At 35.1% G+C, this 9,200-nt stretch overlaps 1 long non-coding RNA gene across 1 annotated transcript; it reads right to left on the bottom strand.

Annotated features, from left to right (window-relative positions):
- Positions 1-2,567: 2,567 nt before the first annotated feature.
- Positions 2,568-8,298, bottom strand: LOC149084062 (uncharacterized). Its single transcript, XR_016192941.1, has 3 exons — positions 7,821-8,298; positions 4,363-4,465; positions 2,568-2,728 (listed from the first exon to the last, which is right to left on the bottom strand). It is a non-coding gene; the product is annotated as an uncharacterized LOC149084062 (long non-coding RNA).
- Between the last annotated feature and the right edge of the window lie 902 nt (positions 8,299-9,200).

The following is a 9,200-nucleotide window of genomic DNA, read 5'->3' on the forward strand; positions in this document are numbered from 1 at the left end:
ACCGATGTCGTTCTACGTAAAAATGGCATATATTTGTCTGTATAGTTCGATGTAGCGAATCCGACGTCGAACTATATCTCTCCCGAGACCGTTCGACGTCGTTTACCGATGTCGTTCTACGTAAAAATGGCATATATTTGTCTGTATAGTTCGACGTAGCGATTCCGACGTCGAGCTACATCTCTCCCGAGAACGTTCGACGTCGTTTACCGATGTCGTTCTACGTAAAAATGGCATATATTTGTCTGTACAGTTCGATGTAGCGAATCCGACGTCGATATAAAAATGTCATACATTTGTCGACGTAGTTTGACGTTTACGATTACGTTAGCTATGATTTGTTATTACTATAAAACATGTCGCCACATTTCTATTTCGAGAAGTCGGCCCTTTCTTCATCCTGCGGCACACTTAAATTCATATAAAATAGAAACATAATTTTTTGTTATGATTGTCACAAAATATGTTTTAAATAACTATTTACTATAATCGGTCACAAAAAATAAATTCAAATTCAAAAACTCAATCTGCCGTTAATTTAATGTTAAATCCAAGTTAATACAGTTTACAATGTCTGCTTTTTCTAGGTTGAATTTTGAGCAGGGATAGGTTTAAATATCTTCTTGTAAGACTTATTATTTGTAATAGATTTCTGCGTTCCATAGTATCAAATGAAATGCAAAAAAGGTTGCTTTCCATAAATATGATAACGTATGATAACAAGAACAGAGGTATTTCTATATGCCTTTTTTTTTTGTGCAATTCTTGAAAATTCTTCCATTAAGTAATAACAGAAATGAACCATGGCCAATATTTAAAAAAAAAACTATTGCTTTTTTTCTCTCAAAATTGCTCAGTTTCCCCTCTTACACATACATCTAATTTGAAAAAAAGAATTAAATTCCTCGCACTTAAGTACTCAGATACTTTGACCTTTGAAGACCGGACACACCCCGCTTCCCATCTCATAGATATATCGAAGTGTTCCCGGAGGATGGGTGTATAGTACTCAGATATTGTATAATCAATATCTGCGGCTTCAGACTTCTTTTAAAAATTAATCTGATAATTTCCTTAAAAAATGTTTATGGCATAACTACAATTCTCACGTAGCACACTAGTTGAAAAACTCTGATGCATAAGTTCTAGTTACATTCAGAATTCAGTTTCTATACTACTATACGAAACACTTATGTGTTCTGAACGTAAAAAATAGAACGTACTGCTACAAAAAGTAAGTGTGCCAGTTCAAAATATTTAATGTTATTTTTAATATTTGAAACAATTATTTGTATAATAATTTATTATAATTCAAACTCATCTGTTATTGTTATTAGATCAAATTTTGACTGCTAAGAATTATATAAATAAAATATTTACAGTCCATATAGCAGTAAATGGCCACCCAGATATTGAATGAAAACAATGAAATATATGCAATAGGCTTGACAAAATTGTAAAAAGAAACATCACTGAAAAATATTATAAGTGGAATAGGTCTCTGGTATAATTTAAAATGAAAATTTGACTTTCTTGTATTCTTTCACAGGTGATATTTTTTATCCACAGAAAAACAAGGTGCTGCTCTTTCGATTTCAACTGTGGGAAATAATGCAATAATATCTGGACGTATTATGTAGACACATAATTTTGTACATGAACAAAACGCCTATTATTTCCTGTCAAACTCAAAAACCTTGAGCAATTATTTTTCTTTTATTTCTTGAAACAGGCATATAGTTATATGTATTTTTGAGAGAGCTTTTATTTTTTTAATTTTTATTATTTATTTTATTTTTATTTTGAGTTTTATTTTTTTATTTATTCTTTTCTTTTCCAATTCTTGCTTTTTCTGTTTTCTCTAAGCTTCATTTTTTTTATATTTAAGCATTCGAGAAGTTGCTTCTGCAGGAATTTAGTCTCATTATTTTTTTTTTGTCTTAATATCTGTATGTAGATAGAAAAGAATTCTCTTAAAAGATATAGTATGTTTGAAAGCAAAATGTATTTAAGATTGTTCACAGAGGAGGGTATCACTTCAGCAAGATTGGTAGGCCTGATTACAATGTCACGTCATACAATTTGAATAATGTGAAAATGATTGACCCTAGAGTAGGCCGCCACCCTTTCAACTTCAAGTGCAATTTGTTTAACGTCTTTAAAGCACAATCAATTTTGTATTTAGAATATGAAATTATTACTCTTAGTGCAAAATGAAATGTCTTGCTTTGACTGATTATTGGCATCCTTTTTCCACCTAATTTTTTTTTTCAAAACCAGCTTGGACACCGAACGGCAACTGAAAGAATATAGCTTGGTATATGGTAAAAAAAGCTACAGAGTTTTCTCATAACTTTTGATATATATTTTTTAAAACTTGAAAAAGGAAGCCTATTACTGGCATACTTACCTCACATTATATACGTACAGGATTCTAGAAATTCAGGCCATTTGAACACAACACCAATAATTTTAAATGCATTTTATATGACCTGTTCAAATAAAACTAGTTCCAGTTTTCTGCGGTTTAAATGAAGAGAGCAAAGATAAAGCGAGCACAAATAGAATTATTAGACATGATTTAATATTGCTCCATATACAAGTTCTTAAAGAGATATTTTCAAATATTGATAAATTTTTTTAACACAGCTGCGAACTTTTATTGCACATGGAACAGGGTGCTTCATGCCAGCAAAAAATTTCAGCAATCTTATGTTTCAGACAAAACCTATAAAACATTGAAAATACATTTCTTTTAATTTATTGAATATTGAGAATATTTTGATAGTAGCCTACATTAGAGAAATATATTTTATGAGTATAATTTGCAGGTGCAACTTTTCACTGGCTCAAGCCGCCCCCCCCCCCCAACAATATTTCATGAAATCATGATAATTTTAAATAGGTATATATTGAAATGTTGAACCACCAATATCTTTGATAACTTTATGGTGTGAAAAAATCATATTCTCTAACATCAAAATAATCTCTCAGACCAATCACACGAATACCACAAAAAATAATAGCTACTGATACATTTGCACTGGATGTTGGAAATGTTTTGCATCAGCGGGTGTTCATCTTGAGCTTCACGTTAAAAAAATCTGATTTCTGGATTGATTTGGACTTTCTAAACAGTGACTGAAATTTACTGGATGACTCTTAGCCGAACAAATTCAGTTTTATAGAATGAAAATAAGACAAAATGTAGTAAAAAAATTACAAACTATGTGTGTGTGCATATACAAGAATATACTCAGATCTTGCTTTAAATCTTAATCTTTTGTAGAGGTCAAGATTTAAAGCAATGTTTTGTTCATTTGATAAACTAATTTTCAGGTTGTATGAATTGTCTATACTAAAAATATTGATAATTAATTTTCACTCTAAATTGTTCAAAACATGGTTTTTGAAATGAAAATTAATGCAGAAGCTCCACTAATTTTTGCTCAAGTCTCCACAATCACATTTTCAAAAACCTAAGCACAGTTGCACAGGAAAAACTGTAATTTAAAAAAAAAAAAACACATTTATACTGTACTTATGAATATTCTTTACATTGTATCCTGAAATTTGATTTTACTCCTTATTTTATTGCAAGTTATATAAATAGTCTGCAATTGTACACATAAACTACAAACAAATGCACCACTTTGAAACCATTTTGTGTACAATTCAAATTATTTTTATTTCTTTTAGTTGTGTATGGAGACCTATGCTTGGACTTTCTATGTCAAGGTTTTATTAACTGTAAAAACAGATTATTTCAACGTAGCAAGGCCATATATATGATATGAGGGATATTCCAACTCAGCAATATTTCCTTCATGACAACCCTGTATAGCAATCAGCTGCACAATCACACTCCGAGAATAATCGTTCAATGCATTAACTTCATATATACTGTACATCTTAAATTATATTACAAATTATACAAAATTACCATCATTATTGTAGGAATTGTCTATACTAAAAATATTTGATAATTAATTTTCACTAACTTTTTCAAGGTTGTGTTATACAAGTTTACCATTTTAACCACATTTGCCCCCATGGCAGTTGAACAAGGGCGTAGCGAGGGGGGGGGGGAACTTGGGGGTCTGGTTCCCCCCCCCCCTGAAATGTGAGAAAATGACCGAAAAAAGGGAAAAAGATGGCCAAATCCATTGTTCTGTCACTTTGGTCCCCCCCCCCCCGAACGAAATTTCTGGCTACGCCCCTGCAGTTGAACATCAGTTTCCAACAGATTAGAACGCATGTTGATTCCTTTTTTTCTGATACAACTTTTATTTAAAATAATAAAATATCATAAAAGGTAAAATTCCAATTGAATGGTATTTAAAGAAAAAGAAAAATACTTACCGTTGCACATGATTTATTGGTGGAATAGTGAGAGACGACAGCATGGTATCATTATATAGGGAATTATCATTGTATCGCAGTTTCATTGTGTCATGTTTAACTCCTAGAAAAATTCCAAATAGGTACATGTGGTATAAAAATTTCAAAGTATACATTTGCTTATTAATATTTCACGAACATACTTTGAACAATTTTAATCATAGCCCCTTGCATATAGAGTGGAAAGGGGAGCTGAAAAAGAATGTAATCACTGTTCACTTACATTAGAAATATACTACACAGAACCACATAAAAAATTCTGCTCTGAGCGATTATGGGTCCAGATTAGTATATCAGAGGCCCCATGATCTATATATAAGTTAATGGGCTAATAAATATTTTCAACATCACCAAGTAGGCATGCCCCCCTCTTTACATCTTGAAGATGGCCCCCAGACAGGAATCTGGTAAGGTACCCCCAAATGGCGTATTCACAAAGAGGCTAAGTGGGCTATAGCTCAAGGCGAAAATTTCAAAGGGGCTGCAAATTTAAGGAATGACTGGTCAAGTAGTCAACTGGTCATGTCATTCAACCTTCCCACTCTATCAAGAGATCATGGAACTAAGTCACTATGCAGCAAAAAGAATGTGCAAGCACATGAGTAACAGTGTGTGCAAGCATAGGAGTAACAAAAAGTGATTTAGAGGGTGTGAATATGGGAGTGACCTGGAGAGAGCAAGAAATCGGGTGAGTGTGTGACAAAATGATCAGGGTTGTAGTGATTTAAACCAGCAGTTTAAATCATGATTTAAATCAATTTTTTTCAGATGTAAAAAATTATCTGTTGTAATTGAATAAAATTATTTATGCAGCTCTAAAGTGATTTAAATTGTTATTAGATTATTTTAAATATCAATTAATTTAAATGCATTTTCAAATATTTTTATATTATAATGTATATTATAAGTTGACTTAGAAAATCAAAAATTGCATGGCGATGAATGGATGGATAATGAATAAATTCTGTGTGTTATCAAATAGTGTGGTAAAGCCATCTATGTTGATACTATTGACACATCTGACTTATCACATGCTGGAAATTATTTAGCAAATGTGGTTTTTAGTTCAGTGAAGTCAACAGAAGAAAACTTCATATGTAACATATCAAATTTTGTTACTGCAAATATGGTTTCATCCAGAAAGACCCTGGATGAAAAGCTTGGCTTTTCGGGACTTACTTATTGCTACAGTGCCCACATTTTAAACTTGTTAGTCGAAGATTTGGTTAAAACTGATGTAACAAAGCATGTTAAAAGTATATTTAGATTCTTCCGCAATCATCTCTCAAAAGCATGGTATCATGTGTAAGGTGGAAGTGCATTGGTCTTCCTGCAGAGGTATGATGGAATACAATACTTATTGTGATTCTCTTGAATATTATGTTAAAAATTCGTCAGTTGTTACCAAAGTTTGTGAAGACCACAGATCTCAGATAGTAACATCTCTAGTGAAATCTTAAATATTTATTAAAAAAGAAATGTCAAGGACATAATTGCAATTCTGAAACCAATAGCCAATTAATTAACTATTTTGTACAAAGGAACACACACACAACTGCTCCATAGCTGAATGTGTATTGGCATGGAAAAAGCTGCAATTGAAGATAAAAGAAGCATCAACATCAAACAATACAACGGTTTTGTCATCAGAATATAAAAATATATATGAAAAATAATTAACAGATGCACACTTTTATGCATTTATTATAAGCTCGTCAGTGTTAACTTCTAATAGGGAATTAATGTCACAAAAGAAGAGAGAAATAAGGATCTTGAATTTATCGAACAAAAATGTGGCTCTGGCTTCTTTGCAATTACATTAGTTTTTGGGAAAGTTGGAACCATTTCATGATAAAAAAGATTTTTTAACCCCAAGGTTGTTGATACAATGTCTGATTTTGAGTGATGGAATAGTTTTTATAATGTTTTGGGTAAAGATACAATTACAGAGAGCGATATGTGATTTGTAAACATGCTAACTACAGCCAAATCATTGGCTGGGGGTCAGGTTTGTTAGTGTGTATAAGCATGGGATTGGCTTAAAGAGCAATGAACTAGGCTGTGAGGCAAAAAAAAAAAGAACAACAGAGTGTGCAAGCATGAGAGTGACCTAGAGAGTAAGGAATGTGGCCAGAGACAAAAGAAGTTACATTGTTATTGATGAAATATTTTAACACTGTATAGAATAGTGTGCCAAGACCAAAGAGTGATATTTTTATATAGCCAATTATCACATTGTGTTGAAGTTTCAGTCAAGTTTAACTCATAGCATGTAAAATTTCAAATAAGTATATACTATAGATTTCAAATAAATTTCCATGTTCATATTTGATTTATTACGTACATACTTTAAACAATTTTAAGCATGCTCCCTTGCATTCAGGGAAAAGGAGGGCATGATGATTGAATTCTGTCATGACAAAATTCAATAACTTTAATTTCTACATAAAAATATAATTCATATAAAATATACATAATATTATACAAAAGTTTACTTCAGAGAACATAAAAACCCCTGTCCTGATAGCCCACGGGTGAGGCTTAGGATACAAAATGGCAAAAAATCGGGCCTGTAAATAGGCTGGGGCATCGGGCCAAATGGAGCCTCACAAAAAATATGTTTACTTATTTTGCAACCTTTTAACAGGGACCCCAAGACGGAACGCTACAACCTTGCCTTGCCCATGATCATTCAGTTTGACATGAAAATTATTAACAAGAAAAAAATATTGAGGGGGCTGAAAATCCCTAATCGTCCCGTAGGCAGGAGGAATGGTTTGTGGTATTGTGTATATTCGTGAATATGGGTTGGGGGCTCAGCGCAAAATTTATAGGGAGCGCTCAACATGGCTCATCACAAGGGTGGGGCTGACAGGCCCCCCCCCCCCCGGGGAAAATACCATCATTTTTGATTTTTCCATGCTATGAATACAGAAGGGCCCCAGATCTTAGTCTAAGCGCCCTACCCCTGGATATGGGCCAAGGGCGTAGCGGGGGGGGGGGGGGACTTGGGGGTCTGGTTTCCCCCCCCCCCCCGAAATGTGAGAAAATGATCGAATATAAGGGAAAAAGATGGCCAAATCTATTATTCTATCACTTTGGCTCCCTCCCCCCGAACGAAATTTATGGCTACGCCCCAGATGTGGGCCATAGGAGCTCAAATAGCCTCAGCTCCAAGGTTACGGCACGTACGGCTCAAGAGAGAGTGCCGTGACAACCCTTATTTATTTTTTTACATTGTAAATTCACTACAGGGGGCCCATGTTAACCTGATCTAAGGGCCCGCCAAAGATCACAGCCCAGCAGGAGGGAACGGATTTATCAAAAACGACGGTAAAAAAAAAAAATAAGCATTGACAATATCTAATACTTGGAAAATTTATCATACAGTTCGATAGGAATAGTGAAATAATGCTTACCTTTTCTCTAAACGCTGTCTTCGGCGTCAACTGTTTCGTTAATAAACAATAAAAGCGCCGGCCTTCGCAGCTTGTAACTAACGCCGTGCTTTTAAAATGGCCGGCTTTGTTGATGCTTACTGACAGGGAAGACGGGAGGGGAGAGAGGGGAGAAACGCGTAGTGTCCTATACCGTTCTTTGTCGTTGTCGGTCGTTATAAATGGCAAGTGCGACGTTATGATGGGCGAAAAATTTAGATTATTTCAAAAGAAACAAATTATCGTTTAAGATATTCTCCTTCGAAACGAAATGCTGTAAAAGTGAGAGTAAAACTATTTTAGAGCAAAAAATGAAGGTATTTTGGCGTTTACCGACTGAATACATTTTTACTATACCGTTCGGTATCGGACACGTAGAAATTTCCGACCTCTTTCGACGCTCGGTATCCACTCGACGAACCGGCGTCGCATCGACGTCGATCCGACGCATGCCGATACCGTTGTGCTACTGGGGTTTTCAATTAAAATTTCGTATGTAATTTCAGTCGTTATTATAATGAATAAAAGAAGGGGGGGGACGATTGTCGACCTCTTCCTTTGCGACTATACCAGTGATTCCCAACGTGGGCGATGGAATGTTCCGGGGGCGGTAGAAGCTACGGGTATAACATAGGATCCTATGGCTCAGATTGCGTTGGGGGGGGGGGGATGGGAGAACAAAATTTCTGAAGAAGGGGCCGTTGGGACAAAAAAAGGGTGGGAACAATGGCCTATACCAATACATTTTTTTTGTGAACTGGAGGGGGAGTTGTTATCACTCAAGTTTATCAACGTAACCCCTTGTGAACCCAACCCGCACTCTCGAAGTATTTTTTCCTAATGTGTCGTAGTCTACACCTTTATACCTAGCTAGGTATAAAGGCTGTATTCCGTACGAGAACCTTTCGCGACTCCTTACAAAATGACTTTTGTGCGAGAGAAAAAAAACGGTGATTGCTTATTTTTATGTGAGATGTCTCGAAAATCTACATCAAAAGCTGTCCGGCGTATTAAAAAAGACGACCATAGGCAAAGATAGACTTGGAAGTCTGGAGGGGGGGGGGGCGGCACGATGATGATGATGTCAATTCACATATACATTTATATATTAGATCAGTCGACTCTATCTTTGACGCTGGGGAAGAGCAATGCCCCCCCCCACGCCTCCCGTATCTCCGCCCATGAAGACGACACAGGAGATGAATACAAATCGTTTATCGATTGTTACGTAAATGAGAACATGGATGTTCATACAAATACAGTAATATGGAGATTTTTTTCTCACCATCTTCAGGGCCGTCTTAAGAGCAACATGGGCCCCCGGGCCAAATGACTTTTCTGAGGCTTTTTTTCTCCTGAGAC

This window comes from Pholcus phalangioides, unplaced genomic scaffold (assembly GCF_987345545.1).
Source record: "Pholcus phalangioides strain wild (caught in Gottingen) unplaced genomic scaffold, Ppha-v1.0 ptg000008l_1, whole genome shotgun sequence".
Lineage (NCBI taxonomy): Eukaryota > Metazoa > Arthropoda > Arachnida > Araneae > Pholcidae > Pholcus > Pholcus phalangioides.